The 14887-nt window shown below is 48.6% G+C and overlaps 1 pseudogene; it reads right to left on the reverse strand.

The window, feature by feature from the left end:
• Positions 1-443: 443 nt before the first annotated feature.
• On the reverse strand, positions 444-1074 carry LOC133544398 (DNA oxidative demethylase ALKBH2-like; annotated as a pseudogene).
• Positions 1075-14887: the final 13813 nt, after the last annotated feature.

The following is a 14887-nucleotide window of genomic DNA, read 5'->3' on the forward strand; positions in this document are numbered from 1 at the left end:
TATCACGACCAAACTGGGTGATGAATCTGTGTTGATACAGGATTCATGCGATAATATTTTGTGATTAATTCTTGGTTGATTCGTTAATTTTGAAAACCTTAGTTTAAACTTTAAGTATTGTATTTATTACACACCATCTGTTTGATTGTAGTGTTCCATTACAAATCTATCGCCATTGCTGATGCTAATCTTTAGCATGTCTATGGTAAATCCAGTGTAAATTATCATCAATCTAGCGCATTTTCAAGATGTAAAGCCATATTGTACTTTTGGGCGCCTTCCTCTTGCTTTGTCAGCGTGGAAATTATTCTGTGCTAGTTTGTGACCAGACATGACCGTATCGAAATATGGTACCGGTTGATTTTTTGGGGGGGGAAATCGGTACCCGGTAGTTCTTTGGTCAGTACCTAAAAAAGTACCGAATTCGATGCCTATCCCAGCTGTCATTTTCTGCGAGTGGGCATTATGCGTCTAAATGTGAGGTTGAGACGAGGCATGAGGACCTTTTTTGGAACAGGAAGGCTGTGATACCAGAAAGTGTTGGTTCATGAGCAGCAGACTTCCGTGAGCCAACACCAGCTTGACGGGCTCGATGCGCCGACGGCTCTCTTTTCCACGTGCATCCTTGTGACGGAACACGAACTCTCGCGCGGCACCGAGAGAAACTGACGCTATGGGGCAGCGAGAATCCAGCTCCTTCTCGTCGTCGCGATGTTCACCCATGTGGTCCCGCCCATCTTTGTACCGGTTGACCAGGACAAAATTGAAGGTATGTCCTGTTGTTTTTGTGACAGCATGGCGGATATGTGCCAGTGTGGGTGTCCATGGGCAGGATATGTGCCAGTGTGGGTGTCCATGGGCAGGATATGTGCCAGTGTGGGTGTCCATGGGCAGGATATGTGCCAGTGTGGGTGTCCATGGGCAGGATATGTGCCAGTGTGGGTGTCCATGGGCAGGATATGTGCCAGTGTGGGTGTCCATGGGCAGGTTATGTGCCAGTGTGGGTGTCCATGGGCAGGATATGTGCCAGTGTGGGTGTCCATGGGCAGGATATGTGCCAGTGTGGGTGTCCATGGGCAGGATATGTGCCAGTGTGGGTGTCCATGGGCAGGATATGTGCCAGTGTGGGTGTCCATGGGCAGGTTATGTGCCAGTGTGGGTGTCCATGGGCAGGTTATGTGCCAGTGTGGGTGTCCATGGGCAGGATATGTGCCAGTGTGGGTGTCCATGGGCAGGTTATGTGCCAGTGTGGGTGTCCATGGGCAGGTTATGTGCCAGTGTGGGTGTCCATGGGCAGGATATGTGCCAGTGTGGGTGTCCATGGGCAGGTTATGTGCCAGTGTGGGTGTCCATGGGCAGGTTATGTGCCAGAGTGGGTGTCCATGGGCAGGTTATGTGCCAGTGTGGGTGTCCATGGGCAGGTTATGTGCCAGTGTGGGTGTCCATGGGCAGGATATGTGCCAGTGTGGGTGTCCATGGGCAGGTTATGTGCCAGTGTGGGTGTCCATGGGTAGGATATGTGCCAGTGTGGGTGTCCATGGGCAGGTTATGTGCCAGTGTGGGTGTCCATGGGCAGGATATGTGCCAGTGTGGGTGTCCATGGGCAGGTTATGTGCCAGTGTGGGTGTCCATGGGCAGGTTATGTGCCAGTGTGAGTGTCCATGGGCAGGATATGTGCCAGTGTGGGTGTCCATGGGCAGGATATGTGCCAGTGTGGGTGTCCATGGGCAGGTTATGTGCCAGTGTGGGTGTCCATGGGCAGGTTATGTGCCAGTGTGGGTGTCCATGGGCAGGTTATGTGCCAGTGTGGGTGTCCATGGGCAGGTTATGTGCCAGAGTGGGTGTCCATGGGCAGGATATGTGCCAGTGTGGGTGTCCATGGGCAGGTTATGTGCCAGTGTGGGTGTCCATGGGCAGGATATGTGCCAGTGTGGGTGTCCATGGGCAGGTTGCAGTGGGGTCCTGGGTATGTGCCAGTGTGGGTGTCCATGGGCAGGTTATGTGCCAGTGTGGGTGTCCATGGGCAGGATATGTGCCAGTGTGGGTGTCCATGGGCAGGTTATGTGCCAGTGTGGGTGTCCATGGGCAGGATATGTGCCAGTGTGGGTGTCCATGGGCAGGTTATGTGCCAGTGTGGGTGTCCATGGGCAGGTTATGTGCCAGTGTGGGTGTCCATGGGCAGGATATGTGCCAGTGTGGGTGTCCATGGGCAGGATATGTGCCAGTGTGGGTGTCCATGGGCAGGTTATGTGCCAGTGTGGGTGTCCATGGGCAGGTTATGTGCCAGTGTGGGTGTCCATGGGCAGGTTATGTGCCAGTGTGGGTGTCCATGGGCAGGTTATGTGCCAGAGTGGGTGTCCATGGGCAGGATATGTGCCAGTGTGGGTGTCCATGGGCAGGTTATGTGCCAGTGTGGGTGTCCATGGGCAGGATATGTGCCAGTGTGGGTGTCCATGGGCAGGTTATGTGCCAGTGTGGGTGTCCATGGGCAGGTTATGTGCCAGTGTGGGTGTCCATGGGCAGGTTATGTGCCAGTGTGGGTGTCCATGGGCAGGATATGTGCCAGTGTGGGTGTCCATGGGCAGGTTATGTGCCAGTGTGGGTGTCCATGGGCAGGTTATGTGCCAGTGTGGGTGTCCATGGGCAGGATATGTGCCAGTGTGGGTGTCCATGGGCAGGTTATGTGCCAGAGTGGGTGTCCATGGGCAGGTTATGTGCCAGTGTGGGTGTCCAAGGGCAGGATAGACTCAAGGAGCAAAAACTCCTTGAGCATTCAGTAGAGCACATGTGAGCAACATCAGACGTGCACATTGAGGCTACACCTGTAGCACACCTGTCCCAAACCTGACTAAAGAACCAGTCAAATTTCCTATTATTCTAATCAATTGACAGCAGTCACTTCCATGTGATCATTTTCTAATTGAAGTGTTTTGGCACATTTGCATTGACAAGAACAACAAATAATGTTTTTCAACCAGCTGTGTACTATATTGTGTGTCTGGGTGGGGGTCCTGCTTTGGAAATAATGTGTACCCCTTTCACATGTCGCATTTAGTTCCCATTCAAACATTCACATGTTGCACAATGAGATGTGAATTGTGAATTTGTGAATTATATTTATATAGCGCTTTTCTCAAGTGACTCAAAGCGCTTTACATAGTGAAACCCAATATCTAAGTTACATTTAAACCAGTGTGGGTGGCACTGGGAGCAGGTGGGTAAAGTGTCTTGCCCAAGGACACAACGGCAGTAACTAGGATGGCACAAGCGGGAATCGAACCTGCAACTCTCAAGTTGCTGGCACGGCCACTCTACCAACCGAGCTATGCCGCCCCATGTAAGCACTGGATCATGTGAACATTGCTCTCACTTTCCATTTGTAAAAAATATATATATTTATTAGTATTTCTTTAATATAATAAGAGCATTTCATGAGTAATATTTATCAATTAAGATTCTTAATAAATGACAGTAAAATGAGCACATATTTGATTGGTAAGTCATAGTGTAACGACCTGGAATGACACATAATGTGCGGTGTTGGAAATGTCTGACTTTTTGTGTGGCTGTAAACGCATCACTGGCTCAGTGCCATATGTGCATGTGCTGGCCAGGGGCGTCACTAGACCTAATACTGTACTGGGGCACACCTGGGGTGTCACTAGACCTAATACTGTACTGGGGCACACCTGGGGCGTCACTAGACCTAATACTGTACTGGGGCACACCTGGGGTGTCACTAGACCTAATACTGTACTGGGGTACACTTGGGGCGTCACTAGACCTAATACTGTACTGGGGCACACCTGAGTGTCACTAGACCTAATACTGTACTGGGGCACACCTGAGTGTCACTAGACCTAATACTGTACTGGGGCACACCTCGGTGTCACTAGACCTAATACTGTACTGGGGCACACCTGAGTGTCACTAGACCTAATACTGTACTGGGGCACACCTGGGGTGTCACTAGACCTAATACTGTACTGGGGCACACCTGAGTGTCACTAGACCTAATACTGTACTGGGGCACACCTGGGGTGTCACTAGACCTAATACTGTACTGGGGCACACCTGGGTGTCACTAGACCTAATACTGTACTGGGGCACACCTGGGTGTCACTAGACCTAATACTGTACTGGGGCACACCTGGGTGTCACTAGACCTAATACTGTACTGGGGCACACCTGGGGTGTCACTAGACCTAATACTGTACTGGGGCACACCTGAGTGTCACTAGACCTAATACTGTACTGGGGCACACCTGGGGTGTCACTAGACCTAATACTGTACTGGGGCACACCTGGGGTGTCACTAGACCTAATACTGTACTGGGGCACACCTGAGTGTCACTAGACCTAATACTGTACTGGGGCACACCTGGGTGTCACTAGACCTAATACTGTACTGGGGCACACCTGGGTGTCACTAGACCTAATACTGTACTGGGGCACACCTGGGGTGTCACTAGACCTAATACTGTACTGGGGCACACCTGAGTGTCACTAGACCTAATACTGTACTGGGGCACACCTGGGGTGTCACTAGACCTAATACTGTACTGGGGCACACCTGGGGTGTCACTAGACCTAATACTGTACTGGGGCACACCTGAGTGTCACTAGACCTAATACTGTACTGGGGCACACCTCGGTGTCACTAGACCTAATACTGTACTGGGGCACACCTGGGTGTCACTAGACCTAATACTGTACTGGGGCACACCTGGGGTGTCACTAGACCTAATACTGTACTGGGGCACACCTGAGTGTCACTAGACCTAATACTGTACTGGGGCACACCTGGGGTGTCACTAGACCTAATACTGTACTGGGGCACACCTGGGGTGTCACTAGACCTAATACTGTACTGGGGCACACCTGAGTGTCACTAGACCTAATACTGTACTGGGGCACACCTGGGTGTCACTAGACCTAATACTGTACTGGGGCACACCTGGGTGTCACTAGACCTAATACTGTACTGGGGCACACCTGGGGTGTCACTAGACCTAATACTGTACTGGGGCACACCTGAGTGTCACTAGACCTAATACTGTACTGGGGCACACCTGGGGTGTCACTAGACCTAATACTGTACTGGGGCACACCTGGGGTGTCACTAGACCTAATACTGTACTGGGGCACACCTGAGCGTCACTAGACCTAATACTGTACTGGGGCACACCTCGGTGTCACTAGACCTAATACTGTACTGGGGCACACCTGGGGTGTCACTAGACCTAATACTGTACTGGGGCACACCTGAGTGTCACTAGACCTAATACTGTACTGGGGCACACCTGGGTGTCACTAGACCTAATACTGTACTGGGGCACACCTGGGTGTCACTAGACCTAATACTGTACTGGGGCACACCTGGGGTGTCACTAGACCTAATACTGTACTGGGGCACACCTGAGTGTCACTAGACCTAATACTGTACTGGGGCACACCTGGGGTGTCACTAGACCTAATACTGTACTGGGGCACACCTGGGGTGTCACTAGACCTAATACTGTACTGGGGCACACCTGAGTGTCACTAGACCTAATACTGTACTGGGGCACACCTCGGTGTCACTAGACCTAATACTGTACTGGGGCACACCTGGGTGTCACTAGACCTAATACTGTACTGGGGCACACCTGGGGTGTCACTAGACCTAATACTGTACTGGGGCACACCTGAGTGTCACTAGACCTAATACTGTACTGGGGCACACCTGGGGTGTCACTAGACCTAATACTGTACTGGGGCACACCTGGGGTGTCACTAGACCTAATACTGTACTGGGGCACACCTGAGTGTCACTAGACCTAATACTGTACTGGGGCACACCTGGGTGTCACTAGACCTAATACTGTACTGGGGCACACCTGGGTGTCACTAGACCTAATACTGTACTGGGGCACACCTGGGGTGTCACTAGACCTAATACTGTACTGGGGCACACCTGAGTGTCACTAGACCTAATACTGTACTGGGGCACACCTGGGGTGTCACTAGACCTAATACTGTACTGGGGCACACCTGGGGTGTCACTAGACCTAATACTGTACTGGGGCACACCTGAGCGTCACTAGACCTAATACTGTACTGGGGAAACACCTGAGCGTCACTAGACCTAATACTGTACTGGGGAAACACCTGAGTGTCACTAGACCTAATACTGTACTGGGGCACACCTGGGGTGTCACTAGACCTAATACTGTACTGGGGCACACCTGGGGTGTCACTAGACCTAATACTGTACTGGGGCACACCAGGGGCGTCACTAGACCTAATACTGTACTGGGGAAACACCTGAGCGTCACTAGACCTAATACTGTACTGGGGCACACCTGAGCGTCACTAGACCTAATACTGTACTGGGGAAACACCTGAGTGTCACTAGACCTAATACTGTACTGGGGAAACACCTGAGTGTCACTAGACCTAATACTGTACTGGGGCACACCTGGGGTGTCACTAGACCTAATACTGTACTGGGGCACACCTGGGGTGTCACTAGACCTAATACTGTACTGGGGCACACCTGAGTGTCACTAGACCTAATACTGTACTGGGGCACACCTGAGTGTCACTAGACCTAATACTGTACTGGGGCACACCTGGGGTGTCACTAGACCTAATACTGTACTGGGGCACACCTGAGTGTCACTAGACCTAATACTGTACTGGGGCACACCTGGGGTGTCACTAGACCTAATACTGTACTGGGGCACACCTGGGGTGTCACTAGACCTAATACTGTACTGGGGCACACCTGAGCGTCACTAGACCTAATACTGTACTGGGGAAACACCTGAGCGTCACTAGACCTAATACTGTACTGGGGAAACACCTGAGTGTCACTAGACCTAATACTGTACTGGGGCACACCTGGGGTGTCACTAGACCTAATACTGTACTGGGGCACACCTGGGGTGTCACTAGACCTAATACTGTACTGGGGCACACCAGGGGCGTCACTAGACCTAATACTGTACTGGGGAAACACCTGAGCGTCACTAGACCTAATACTGTACTGGGGAAACACCTGAGTGTCACTAGACCTAATACTGTACTGGGGAAACACCTGAGTGTCACTAGACCTAATACTGTACTGGGGCACACCTGAGCGTCACTAGACCTAATACTGTACTGGGGAAACACCTGAGTGTCACTAGACCTAATACTGTACTGGGGAAACACCTGAGTGTCACTAGACCTAATACTGTACTGGGGCACACCTGGGGTGTCACTAGACCTAATACTGTACTGGGGCACACCTGGGGCGTCACTAGACCTAATACTGTACTGGGGCACACCTGGGGTGTCACTAGACCTAATACTGTACTGGGGAAACACCTGAGTGTCACTAGACCTAATACTGTACTGGGGAAACACCTGAGTGTCACTAGACCTAATACTGTACTGGGGCACACCTGGGGTGTCACTAGACCTAATACTGTACTGGGGCACACCAGGGGCGTCACTAGACCTAATACTGTACTGGGGAAACACCTGAGCGTCACTAGACCTAATACTGTACTGGGGAAACACCTGAGTGTCACTAGACCTAATACTGTACTGGGGCACACCTGAGCGTCACTAGACCTAATACTGTACTGGGGAAACACCTGAGTGTCACTAGACCTAATACTGTACTGGGGAAACACCTGAGTGTCACTAGACCTAATACTGTACTGGGGCACACCTGGGGTGTCACTAGACCTAATACTGTACTGGGGCACACCTGGGGCGTCACTAGACCTAATACTGTACTGGGGCACACCTGGGGTGTCACTAGACCTAATACTGTACTGGGGAAACACCTGAGTGTCACTAGACCTAATACTGTACTGGGGCACACCTGAGTGTCACTAGACCTAATACTGTACTGGGGCACACCTGGGGTGTCACTAGACCTAATACTGTACTGGGGCACACCTGGGGTGTCACTAGACCTAATACTGTACTGGGGAAACACCTGAGTGTCACTAGACCTAATACTGTACTGGGGCACACCTGGGGTGTCACTAGACCTAATACTGTACTGGGGCACACCTGGGGTGTCACTAGACCTAATACTGTACTGGGGCACACCTGAGTGTCACTAGACCTAATACTGTACTGGGGCACACCTGGGGCGTCACTAGACCTAATACTGTACTGGGGCACACCTGAGTGTCACTAGACCTAATACTGTACTGGGGCACACCTGAGTGTCACTAGACCTAATACTGTACTGGGGCACACCTGGGGTGTCACTAGACCTAATACTGTACTGGGGCACACCTGAGTGTCACTAGACCTAATACTGTACTGGGGCACACCTGGGTGTCACTAGACCTAATACTGTACTGGGGCACACCTGGGTGTCACTAGACCTAATACTGTACTGGGGCACACCTGAGTGTCACTAGACCTAATACTGTACTGGGGCACACCTGGGTGTCACTAGACCTAATACTGTACTGGGGCACACCTGAGTGTCACTAGACCTAATACTGTACTGGGGCACACCTGGGGTGTCACTAGACCTAATACTGTACTGGGGCACACCTGAGTGTCACTAGACCTAATATTGTACTGGGGCACACCTGGGTGTCACTAGACCTAATACTTTACTGGGGCACACCTGAGTGTCACTAGACCTAATACTGTACTGGGGCACACCAGGGGAGTCACTAGACCTAATACTGTACTGGGGCACACCTGAGCGTCACTAGACCTAATACTGTACTGGGGAAACACCTGAGTGTCACTAGACCTAATACTGTACTGGGGCACACCTGAGCGTCACTAGACCTAATACTGTACTGGGGAAACACCTGAGTGTCACTAGACCTAATACTGTACTGGGGAAACACCTGAGTGTCACTAGACCTAATACTGTACTGGGGCACACCTGAGCGTCACTAGACCTAATACTGTACTGGGGAAACACCTGAGTGTCACTAGACCTAATACTGTACTGGGGCACACCTGGGTGTCACTAGACCTAATACTGTACTGAGGCACACCTGGGTGTCACTAGACTTAATACTGTACTGGGGCACACCTGAGTGTCACTAGACCTAATACTGTACTGGGGCACACCTGAGTGTCACTAGACCTAATACTGTACTGGGGCACACCTGGGGTGTCACTAGACCTAATACTGTACTGGGGCACACCTGAGTGTCACTAGACCTAATATTGTACTGGGGCACACCTGGGTGTCACTAGACCTAATACTGTACTGGGGCACACCTGAGTGTCACTAGACCTAATACTGTACTGGGGCACACCTGGGGCGTCACTAGACCTAATACTGTACTGGGGCACACCTGGGTGTCACTAGACCTAATACTGTACTGGGGCACACCTGGGTGTCACTAGACCTAATACTGTACTGGGGCACACCTGGGTGTCACTAGACCTAATACTGTACTGGGGCACACCTGAGTGTCACTAGACCTAATACTGTACTGGGGCACACCTGGGTGTCACTAGACCTAATACTGTACTGGGGCACACCTGGGTGTCACTAGACCTAATACTGTACTGGGGCACACCTGAGTGTCACTAGACCTAATACTGTACTGGGGCACACCTGGGGTGTCACTAGACCTAATACTGTACTGGGGCACACCTGGGGCGTCACTAGACCTAATACTGTACTGGGGCACACCTGAGTGTCACTAGACCTAATACTGTACTGGGGCACACCTGGGTGTCACTAGACCTAATACTGTACTGGGGCACTGCAGATCACCAGTGGGGCACGTGCCCCAGTGAAATATGTCTGGCAACGCCCCTGGTGTCGGCACAAGTGCGAGAGAGCAAGGCTGCTGTTTTTTAGGCCAGATGGCAAAGTTGGTTTTGGTCTGCTTTGTACGGCAGAAAATGACCATCTTTGCCAGATATAAATTGTTTAGCAATGTTTTTGCTCAATAAAGTGATCGATGGAATTCATGTCCTCCTCAAATCGTCTCGACAGACGTTACAATAATTGAACAGTGATAACGAAAACTGTTGTCTCTGTTGTGGCCTCTTGTCCTCAGTCACTTTGAAAATTGCTTTGTTTATTTATTTTTTATTGGATTTTGTGCGCGGCATAGACTTGCCGTGGGCAGAGGACTCGTGAGCAGTGCACAATTGCAGAGGCGTGCAGCTTAGCGGGAACGTTGTTAGCAAGTATGCTTGTGGCAGTAATGTTGCTCTCACATGGACAACTTTGATGTGTTTTGGGAAAGACAGCATCACCACGGGCCAGATGGACTCCATTTAAAAAGAGCTGGATCCCGCACCTTGTCTGCCAACCTGACATTTGGCATCCGTCACTGATGGACGTCCCCCAGGTCCTAGATCCCACACACTCAGTTCCACCTCCGACCCCAGTACACACGTCAGCTGTCATCCACAACAGCACAGGTGTCATCATCACAACACCTGAGTCCACCACACACCTCCATATACGCTCTGTCAACTTCCAAAACCACAACAATCCACTTCTCCACCGATCACCATCAACATGGCAGTTTTGAACTTTCGCTCCCTTTGAAACAGAACTTTTTGAATGAATGATATGATTTTAGTCATGAAGTTAGACTGTCTTCTTTGGCGCACCTGTTGTTCTCACAGAGTCTTCCCCACCAAATTTGAACTTCTTTTTTTCTACTAGAGGGGGCAGAAGAGGAGGGGGACTGCATTGATTTTTAATGACTTACTGGCCTCAAATGGAGTGTCTTTTAGCAACAATTACGCATCATTTGAGCAGGAAGCTCTTTTATCAGTGAAGTTTTTGAACTCGTATCATTTATCCACACCAGGGGTCTCCAACTCAATTCACCTGGGGGCCACTGGATGCAGAGTCTGGGTGAGGCTGGGCCGCAAGAAAAGAAAATATTGCAGCGTCCCGGAGGAGTTAGTGCTGCAAGGAGTTCTGAGTATTTGTTCTGTTGTGTTTGTGTTGTGTTACGGTGTGGATGTTCTCCCAAATGAGTTTGTAATTCTTGTTTGGTGTGGGTTCACAGTGTGGCGCATATTTGTAACGGTGTTAAAGTTGTTTATATGGCCACCCTCAGTATAACCTGTATGGCTGTTGACCAAGTATGCGTCGCATTCACGTGTGTGTGTGAAAAGCCGTAGATATTATGTGATTGGGCCGGCACGCGAAGGCAGTGCCTTTAAGGTTTATTGGCGCTCTGTACTTCTCCCTACGTCCGTGTACCACTGCATACAGCGGCATTTTGAAAAGTCATAAATTGTACTTTTTGAAACTGATACCGATAGTTTACAAAATTACATTTTAAAGCATTAATCGGCCGATAATATCGGTGGTCCGATATTATCGGACATCTCTACAAATAACGGTTTGAATCAGTCCAGGTTATCGGGGACTGTTATTACTGACGGACAGGTGTCGCGGTGTGATTGCAGCCGGGCACGTAAGAAAACCCTCGTCTCCATGGCAACATCTCTGTCGCTTCCACTCATTTTCCGCTTTTCCACTAATGCAGGGGTAGGCAACCCATAACGTTGAAAGAACCATTTTGGAGCCAAATAACACAACGCTGTCAAGCGCCATTCATATAAAACTCGCGGGCCGCACTAACATGAGACTTTCTTATTAAGGTGGGGGCCGCAGAATACCGTCTTGCGGGCCGCGTGTCTGAGACCCCTGTATTACAGGATCTTAATAACTGCTGATTTTAATTTGCATGTTGATGACTCCTCTGATTTTTTTATCCAAAGAGTTTTTAAACGTTTGAAATTGTTTTGATTTTAAGCAGCATGTCACACAGCTGACTCACACCAGGGCCAACACCCTGGACCTGGTCTTAATCCCTGGCCTGTCCATTGGCGTGTCCTCTGTTGTTGACCTGGCTGTGTCCGACCACTATTGAGTGGGGTTGTAATATCACCAGGGTGACAACAGTGAGGGAACGCTACCTCACTTCTGAAATGGCTGCAAATTTTATGAGATTTTACAGAACTGTTGCGATCCGCTGCTCGGATCTACACATATGATTTATTTTTCCATTTTGTATATCTTTCCATCTGACTAATTATTTCCTGTTTGCTTTGTCACCATGGTCACTCATCAGTCCACCTGCTAGTCTGGGTTCCCGCACACCTGCTACTCATTATCACTCTCCTATATAAGCTTCCCTCTTTTCTTTGTTCAGTCTGGGTCCATAAGAGTTGCTCACATGCAACAAGTGACGACGGCTCTTCTCGGTACGTTTATTCTCGCTAGCTCATATGCTAAGCCACCTGCCTTTTGTCAGCTCACATGCTAATTGTTTTTTTTTTTACATTTTTGTGCTTTCATGCCAATTCTAGTTTTCTGTTTGTATTTCCTAGTTTTCATACTTGCGTTTTGGGTTTGCCTTTTTATTAGCTCCAGTATTTCTGTTCAGAGCTCTCTTTTTGTTAAATAAATCTTTTAAGATCTTACCTTTGTTGTGTTCACGTCAAGGCATCCTCGAGGGAATTGAACCCGGCACGTCGATGCCCACCAGTCCTTACATGAACGTGACTGCTGAAATTGGACCTGCGTCATGCGGCGTCATCGTTGATCATTTTAACAGTCAACAGAAATCAACTATGGACTCAGTAGATCCACTTTTAACAAAAACAATCGAAGCAAAACTTACACTTCCATGGAGAAACAACATTTAACAAAAATTGCAGGAGTGCAGAGAGAAGAGAAAATGGATGGATGGATGGATGGATGCAGAGAGGAGATGGAGGAAATCCAAATGAACATGATCTGATTTTAGGTCAACAACCTAAAACCTACAATAAGACACTCAAACAGGGCAGAATTCAACATGACTCACAACTCATCACAGACCATAACAACAACCCCCGGTTCCAATTCTCCACGTTTCTCTTTTAACAAGTAAACATTTTATTAAAGCTTGTAAAATACCCTCAAACACCCTTTGCGAGTCTTCAGAACCCAGATCAAAGACATCAGATCTGGTCCCCAAACACAGCACATTTTGTCTGCTGACACAGCTGATCAGGGACGGCGTGGCACGGTTGGGAGAGTGGGCGTGCCAGCAACCTGAGGGTTCTTGATTCAATGCCCACCTTCTACCAACCGAGTCATGTCCGTTGTATCCCCGAGCAAGACACTACACCCTTGCTCCTGATGGGTGCTGGTTAGGGCCTTGCATGGCAGCTCCCTCCATCAGTGTGTGAATGTGTGAATGTGGAAATATTGTCAAACAAGTACAACCCATTTATCTGTTGTCCTTGCCTGAGGAAACGCTGGAGAGTTCAGTCCTGGTTGATGCGAGGACACTTGGTCGAGGTTTCTCCCAAGTAAACCCGACAACCTGCCTTTTATTACACTCAATTATTATTCGTTTTTATTTGTATTTTAAAATATGGTGTGAATATATTTCTTGCATAACATTTAAGTTAACATCATTTGCGATTACATGGCGTATATATATTTTTAATCCCCCAAAATAGAAAGAAATAATACATTTAGTAAGAAAAGTTACAGTATTTGATTGAAACACATTATTTCCAGGCTTTTGAGGGCCAAATAAAATGAAGTGGCGGGCCACTTCTGGCCCCCGGGCCTTGAGTTTGACACCACCTGTGTTTTAGTAGATTGGCCGTCTAAGTGTTGATATGTGGGTGATTAAGGGTTGAAGCTGTAATTGTAAAGAGCATCCAAACAAAGTAAATAATCCACAGCTAAATGTAGTGTTAGTGATTCCAGTCATGAAAAAGATACTTTCTACATTCACTCAAAGAGTTGACACGGTTTTTTTGCCTCTCTGTTGTTGTGGCGTCAGGAATGCAGTGCGGACAAGCATGAGAGACTGTGGCTGTGTTGTCATGTCCACAGTCCTCCATCTTGGTGTGCACAGTAAACAAACATGGTGGACGACAAGGTGTCCTGCACAACAACTGCCAAAACCTGTCATCTGCACCAAAGTAGTTGTGTGAATGTTGGTCTTCAACATCTTTGTGTACACCTTGAAGGCCCTTACAAAATCAATCAATGTTTACTTATATATAGCCCTAAATCACCAGTGTCTCAAAGGGCTGCACAAGCCACAACCACATACTCGGCAAAGATCCCACATCAGGGCAAGGAAAAACTCAACCCAATGGAATAATAATGAGAAACCTTGTAGGGGACCACAGATGTGGATTTTACATAATAGTGTGAGAGTCCAGTCCATAGTGGATCTAACATAATAGTGAGAGTCCAGTCCATAGTGGATCTAACATAATATTGAGAGAGTCCAGTCCATAGTGGATCTCACATAATAGTGAGAGTCCAGTCCATAGTGGATCTAACATAATAGTGTGAGAGTCCAGTCCATAGTGGATCTAACATAATAGTGTGAGAGTCCAGTCCATAGTGGATTTAACATAATAGTGTGAGAGTCCAGTCCATAGTGGACCTAACATAAATAGTGAGAGTCCAGTCCATAGTGGATCTAACATAATAGTAAGAGTCCAGTCCATAGTGGATCTAACATAATAGTAAGAGTCCAGTCCATAGTGGATCTAACATAATAGTAAGAGAGTCCAGTCCATAGTGGATATAACTGAGAGTCCAGTCCATAGTGGATCTAACATAATAGTGAGAGTCCAGTCTATAGTGGATCTAACATAATGGTGAGAGTCCAGTCCATAGTGGATCTAACATAATAGTGAGAGTCCAGTCCATAGTGGATCTAACATAATAGTGTGAGAGTCCAGTCCATAGTGGATCTAACATAATAGTGTGAGAGTCCAGTCCATAGTGGATCTAACATAATAGTGTGAGAGTCCAGTCCATAGAGGATCTAACATAATAGTGTGAGAGTCCAGTCCATAGTGGATCTAACATAATAGTGTGAGAGTCCAGTCCATAGTGGATCTAACATAATAGTGT

This window comes from Nerophis ophidion, linkage group LG27, assembly GCF_033978795.1.
Source record: "Nerophis ophidion isolate RoL-2023_Sa linkage group LG27, RoL_Noph_v1.0, whole genome shotgun sequence".
Classification (NCBI taxonomy): domain Eukaryota; kingdom Metazoa; phylum Chordata; class Actinopteri; order Syngnathiformes; family Syngnathidae; genus Nerophis; species Nerophis ophidion.